General features: G+C 32.6%; 1 long non-coding RNA gene across 1 annotated transcript; it reads right to left on the bottom strand.

Moving 5' to 3' along the window:
- Positions 1-73: 73 nt before the first annotated feature.
- Positions 74-1002, bottom strand: LOC104800377. Its single transcript, XR_769723.2, has 3 exons — positions 908-1002; positions 580-616; positions 74-161 (listed from the first exon to the last, which is right to left on the bottom strand). It is a non-coding gene; the product is annotated as an uncharacterized LOC104800377 (long non-coding RNA).
- Positions 1003-7863: the final 6861 nt, after the last annotated feature.

Raw genomic sequence — 7863 nt, 5'->3', positions numbered from 1 at the left:
TTTTCATGAAACATGTTAGTTTCGGAGTTCCAAATCTTTTCTGTTCGAGGGTTATATAAAAACATTGGAAGGGCAAAATTTAGCAAACCTGGGTGGATTCATCCTTCTAATAAGTTTCTCATATTCATCATCCATGTCTTGTGAATGGAACGTTCCGAAATCTGAAATCAACCCATCACAGAGATTATTCCTCGTATGATGAAAGAAACAGAGAGACATTCAAGGAAGCAAAATCTCCAAAAACCAGCCCAGAGAAGCTTCTGTCGAATATTCTCTCTCTCTCTCTTCTTGTGGAGGAGAGAGAAAGAGATAGACCTGCTTAACCATACGTGTAGGCCAAAATAACGAACAGAGACCACCGACAAAGAAATCTTAGGATTCTTCGAAAAGGAAAACACAGAACCCAGAAAGCTCATGGACATGATAGCATAACAGCGAACACTTAGCCTGCAATCCAACACTCTGAACTTGATGACGTTCTTACCGAAACGGATGAATCAACAAACGCATCCCGAAAACAGCGAAAAACCTCAGAGAGAATCGAACCAATGATAGAAGCAAAAAAAAAAACAGACATACCCATTATTGTTCTTCGTCCACTCTTCGATGCCCGACACTTCACCAAAAAAAAACGACAATAATAAAGTAGTTCAGTGATTCTGAAGACGGAGGCAGGAGAAAGACCCTCCATATATAATGGCGACCCACGAGATCTTTTCCTCCCCCTCTCTCTCGGAGAAAAAAAATTCAATATTTTTATTAAAAAACATATTCGTTTCTGCAATTAATTAACCGGTAAACAAAAACGGAGGAAAATAGAGAGAAAAAAAAAACTGACACGATTCCCCCATAAACGAGCAACTTACAAGGATTATTTTATATAATATTTATTTATTTATTTACTTACTTCACTTTCCCGCGGCTTCTTTCAGGAGAACCTTTGAGCTTCTTCTGATACTGTTCATATTATGCGAGTTGGCTTGACGAGAACGAGGCGGGGGGAGAAAAAGACGGGTGTATTGTAGTTCCAAGCGCATTTTAGCTACGAGTAGCCCGTTTTCTCGAGGCTTCCAAGTGGGTCGAAACTACAATACGCACAATGGGTTAAGGATAAAAAATTTTCAACACTCTTAACCACGTGTGGTGAAACATGCCAAGGTTTTGGAATCTTTTTTACTGAATGGATCCAACGTCTTAGGAGCTAAAAACGAGCGTACTGTTCAAATCAAGATTCTGATTCTGGAAATTCATAGTTTTAAGATTCGGTAATTAATTCAGATTTACTGCAACTTTTCCTAACGTAAAAACGATTTTTCACTATTTAATAATTTCGTTTAAAAAAATTAAAAGCTCTTGGAAAAATAAATCATATGTTCCAATTCCAAAAGATTTCAAGACACAATATATGTAAATAATATATGTAAATATTTGTGATCCAATATTTGACTTGAGAATGATAGAAAGTTAACATAATTTATATAGTTTATATATCAATGTATACTATTTCTTTGCTGTGAATCTGTTTGTTGTATCATAAAGAATTGGGAAACTATTTCATTTAGGGGTAACTGAATTGAATTCGATTAAAAACTAATAATTATAATTCCTCAAAATGGAAAAATGGACCGGATAAAAACAACTATTTTTTAAAAAAATAATTGAGCATGATATCAATAAAAACCTAAATAGAAAGAAACCAAATTGGATTCAATATAAAATTGAATGATTATAGTTTTATTAAAATCAAATCGGAATACATCAAACGGAAAATATGCTAACCTATGTAATTTTTTTACAAAAAATTAATACAGAATATTTAATCTTTCATTTTTGTTTCTTTAAAAGTGTTTTTTTCTAAACTGTTTAGAATAAATATATGGATAGAATGGGGGACGTAAGAAACAACCTCCAACGGTTCGGAACCGAACGTATCAAACCGAAAATGTGATATTTTTTGTGATACGAACCATCCAAAATTTTCTACCGTTATTGATTTTAGAAAAACTAAATTTTTTACAGCCGAACCGAACCAAATCAAAATTTTTTTAAGATGTAATTTTTATTAATAAAAACTAGAATCGAAACGAAATAAAACTGAAATCGAACCGAACCGAACTATTTTTTACAAGAATCTGAATCGAATACCGAAACGTCCACCGGGTGCAACGTCACTTGGAATTTAAACCACAAACAAGGGTATATATATATTGACATATACAACTAGGGGAGATTACTCAAGTGAAAAGTGGCATAACAATAAGTACAGAAACTACGGAACGGCGTCGTATTTGTTAGCGTTTTTTAAAGGCAAAGACGGAGACACAGAACAGTACCGGTAATAAAATGAGAAAGGATGCCCAAAGCGTGACAACGGTTATGAGCTTTACAGAGAGAATGTACAAAAAACCCTTACGTACTCTTTGACCGTACACTTGTTTTTTTTTTTTTTTGGAAAGAAGTCTCCTCCACGTTTTAGGACGCTCCTTACCTAACCCCTCATGGAATTTATGCGATCCCCACTCCGAATTCATATATTTCTGGTTCCTCACCAAACCCTAATATCATTAATTATTACCCTCTCCTATATGATATCGTCTATTTTTACATTATTTCTTTTCATCCTATCATCGCGTGTACTGCTTATTCCATGTCATCATTTCACGTATATATTCCAATGAGTGAGCAGGAATTCTTTTACATTCCCATTCAACCGCTGTTGCGATGTTTCATGTTGATCGCTATAATATTCATAAAGACATGAAAAACGTTACGAAACCACAAAATTGGTTTGTACGCGCTAAATATGATTCTGAGAATAAAAAACTACAAGGCTTATAATATTACCGTAAAATTCAGATTTTGTTAATGACACCAGCCGTATTTCATATAATAATTTTTTTTTTATCGAAATAGAAAAACGACCCCACGTACGGAGCAGTAGCGTAACCAGAGTTGGAAAAGGACCAGAGAGAAGGGTTAAATTGTTTTTTTTTAAATATATTAAAAAAAAAGAAATGAAAACAAGCAGCGGCCGAAGTAGAAAATTGAATGAAGTAGGAAAGGTAGATGCGGTCACATGCGTTTGGCAAAAATTGCCTCACCCCCATGTGACCTCTGCGGGCTACGATCCCCTGCCACTGCACCCCATCTTCACCCGGTGAACCTCTCCCTTACATGTGATTATAACGACGGGGGCAAAATTTTCAATAGCAGGGCTAATTTCACCACTGCAAAATCCAAAGGAATAGTGTAAGAACACACAAAACGCGAACATTGAATAACGTATCGTATAGTGAATCGAGAGCAGTTTTGCTTTCGGACAGTGTCGACAACAGTTAACTAAAACCGGTACATATCTTTGTCCGAATCGAATTGACGTGTATGTGACAGTACTCTTCTTCAATAATTAAAACATTTATTTGGTTTTGTCTTGTCGAGATTCAGCTCGTGGCTCGAAGTATGTATGTATCTACACGTATATACACTCACGTATACCTTTACATATACCCGACTGGACTTGCGCTAGATACCTTATGCGCACTGAGATTTTTTTTTTTTGTCGTCTTTTTTTGGTCAAATGTTTCTTTTAATAAAAATATAGTTTTAGTTTCCATGTTTTTGTTCTTCGTGTATTGACCCACATATTATGATATGTTTTATTTTCTGTATAGGCTCGATGCATGGCATTTAAAAAATAATAATAATAAACATTTTGTTCTCATTCGCATTTCAAAAACATATTGAATTTCTTCTAACTTGGTCATTCTTCAATAATCGTCCGTGTATATATATATGTTTTTGAACGGATTCAATATATATCATAGTCTCTTTCCCATCCATTGAATTAGATTCTCTAGTATAAGAATAAAGTTAAAAAAATGTGATATACATGTATATAACATGGACAAAAATACGTTAAAAGAATTTGGATCAAACCCTAATTATACAGAAAATTCTGATAGCATCTTTTAGCTCGCGCGATATATGCAAATACATAAGGTTTATAACAATATATCATATGCATATTATTTTACCAAGAACGTATAGAATGACAAGGAATGACTTCATCTGATGATGTCACGTAAAATATGCAAAATGCATATATTACAACGTAATATATATATATATATACACATATATGTGTGTGTGTCCAATCAAATTACTGTTACTGCGCACTTTCCTGGTAAAAAGGTTGAACAAATTAATGATAACGGACGAATAAAAAGACAGAGTTGAGTGGGGGAATAAGTGAAATCTTATGAGTATTCGCATTATATTTCACATATCCAAGTTCCATAGACAAAGCCGCGTAACATCGCATAGAAATAGGGGTGTCAATAAAATCCGAAGCCTGAAATCCGATCTTATATCCGTCTGAAAAATTAAGGGTTTAGATCTAATAATATAGATCCGATAAATAAATGGACAGACCGACCCACCCAAAAACATTCAGGTTCGAATCGAGTCCGACCTTAAATCCGTCCGACCCGTCCATTTAGCTCGAAAAAATATTAGATGGTTGGATTTCTACTTTCACTCGAGATTTTATGTCACACAACAAATCTCCTCCTTTCACCGAAACTATCATTATATATATATATACATTGTGGTAGACGGTTATTATTTGCTTAATTTCGATAAGTCGAATGATGTCAAATAAATAATTACAATAAAAAATACGATTTTTTTAATCAAGACTTGTAAAATATAATTTAATTAAATTCGATTGCCGTAACAAATCTAGGACTTCGAGATATTGGATTAAATACAACTATGTGTTCATAAAATATTTTTCCGAATGCCAAACAAATTCAGAGACGTATGAGAAAAAAAACAATGATATGAATATTCTTTTTTCCTATTTTGTGTATCAAACAAACTAATTTAATATCTCTATTTATATTAGATAGGAAAATATCTCGTATTAAGGATGAAATCAACTAGATTTGATTCTGATTTTTAATATTAATCTACTATAAATGTTTGATTTTCTAAATTTTTTTTTGGGTGACCAAAAAAAATTATAATGTTTGGAAAATGTTAAAGGCCCCGAGGAATTTCGTACGAACAAAGTGGCATTACAGATTGGCTTCCAATATGTGTACGCGGATACAAACGTAAACATCATATCTCCAAGTCATGTAATGATCATCAATTGTCACTTTTTTTAAATAAAAAAAAAATCGTCTAAACATATATGTGTATATGTATTTACAATACTTTCAATCATGGCCACGAGAATTCGTCGACACCGATAACAATTGATATCTAGACAGGATGTGTGAACATATTGTCATTTCAATTTTTTTTTGTCGGAGCTGTGTAATCATTTGGGCAATAACGGTTGAATGATTTAATTACGTGCAATCGTTGTAGGAGAAATTAGTTTAATATATTAATTAATTCCGATTTTGGTAATCGAGTTTATAGTCTGGTGTCCCAAACAACTCAAAGCTAGGCCTAATCCAATCATAGCTTTCAGGCTAGGGATCCATTAGATTCTTCATGAAATTCCATAACCCTATTTTTCCTCTAAATCGAATTTAATTAGTTTACTTCAAAAGATTATATAATTAATCCATGCTTAAGCACGCACTAACTGCCATGGCAACTGTCAGCCAAATAACTAACTAGACCTGCTTAACCATAGTCAGAGTTAATCACTGCTCAATATACTATACGAGTCAACGGTCAACCACACGGGAACAGACCACCGCCTCTTCGCTTGGGAACAGCTATTAAAAAACAAATCCCCTTAATTACACCCAGGATTTCATTATTATTTTTAAAATTTTTAAAAATCTCAAAAGAAAATTAGTTTTTTTTAGCAAATGAATAAACCTAACATTAGAATTAAAAGAACAAAATCAGAAACTGAAAAGTTTTGGAAAATCAATTTTTATTCCAATTTTAAAATCTACTGGATTTAATTTAAAGCTTAATGTTTTTTTTTCCATCCTTTTGGATTTATTAAAGCCAGAATTAGTGGAATATTTAAAGCAAAGTCGCACGCGACGTGAGGCAGACCCGTGAGTCAGAATTTCATGTGGAGCCAGGATGGCAGTCACGCACGTGTCACGTGTGTATCATATTTATTTCCATTTTTTTTATTTTATTGTTGTCGGGCCACCATTTTTTCGTGAATTCAGAATTTTAATATTAATTAATACTGTAATAAACTTGTACAATATGGATTTGATCCTAAAAATAAAAGAGTGTAATACGAAGGGACGTGAGCCACGTCAGACAAAGCTGTAAAAGGCCGATACCCGGTTTGACATTCTGACGTGGACAAACGTGCCCACTTTTTTCTGGAAAAATATTTATTTAAAAGTCCTCATTATATATATACATATTGTTGGTCATTGGATGAGAAGAATCGAACCGAAAAATCTGATTTTTTTTGTCTGAATTATTTTAAAATTTTAAACGATATTAATTTTCAAAATCAATTTTTTTTAAAAAATCTAAAAACCCAGAAACTTTTTTGAAAAAGATCTAATTTTTTAAATAAAAACTAGAATAAAACTGGAAATAAACCGAATATAAGAACCGATTGATATTTATGTAAAACTCAAAGAATCGAATCGAATCATTTCAGATCCGAACTCGAATCGAATACACGATATGCGTGATGCAGCTTTTTCATATAAATGTGTGACCAATATTAGTCGATATTCTTTCTATTTTGGTAAAGCATTAACATGTTCGTTGTTAGCGATTGATTGGTCCACAACATGCTTATTCAACAATTTTCATTTAATTTTCAGTAATCAATAACGTAACCGTTTTAGCCTTTTTTTTTCCCGTAACTCTTTGCCTCTTTTGTTACATTTTAGGGTTTTTAATGACGAAACTTGGAAATATACACGTGTAACAAAAAATTAACGAACAAACATATTGTTTAATAGATAAGGGAAACGTATTTAATGTAAGATTTCTTTCGTCATTTGGTTTTTTATTTAAAAAGAGCCTTATTTTTTTTTTTTTGAATTCTCAAGATTATTATTTTTGATAATACAAATGTGGATGGGACACCAAAAATGGCAAGTTGACCATCAAATCCTGCAATAATGGCTAATTGACCAATGAAACCCTAAAATTGCTAACGCCGTAGTGGTTTATGTTATGCGCACACCGGTCTTTGTCTGCCCTCTCTCCCTCCGATTTTAAAATTACCCATAATTTATATATATATATACACACACTAAACGATATGGTAAACATGTTTTTATTTATATAATCAAAATTTTGACCTACGTAAACCATGTAGCTAGCTAGACTCGCTCCCCGAAGATTAATATCTTCATGCATGAGTTCATATTATATATATATGTATATATGTGTGTGAATAATAATACTATATCTTCGCATTGAGACAGCTTGCATGACAACATGGATGAATCATAGATTAAATTATATGTATCATGTGGAATAACTTAGTGGCATCTCGTTATAAAATGACACATCACCATATTCATGAAAAACCTAAAATCATAAAAATGAAACTAAATGGTAATGGTTTATGTAAAGCTACCACCGCATCAAATATGTATATACACATATTACAAGTTATATTGCGTATATAGCTCAAACGAGATATAGTTACAAAACATTCTAAATTATACACCTATATGTATTATATATATACATATATATATATATAGAGCAAAAGCTGTAGCAATCAAGAAAGATATGGATAAATCTCCAAAATGCTGCGCAAGTGGGGTTGTATCAAATGGAAAGGGACAAGACCCAAATCTAGAGGCTGGTCCTCTACTGTATATTTATTCGAAAATTCAATATACATAACAATAAAATATCAATAATCCGTATCATAAACCGAAATAATAATAATAATAA

The sequence above is a fragment of the Tarenaya hassleriana genome, unplaced genomic scaffold, assembly GCF_000463585.1.
Source record: "Tarenaya hassleriana unplaced genomic scaffold, ASM46358v1 Cleome686, whole genome shotgun sequence".
Taxonomy (NCBI): Eukaryota; Viridiplantae; Streptophyta; class Magnoliopsida; order Brassicales; family Cleomaceae; genus Tarenaya; species Tarenaya hassleriana.
The sequence above is the reverse complement of the archived record's forward strand: the minus strand, read 5'-3'. Positions and strand labels throughout refer to the sequence as shown.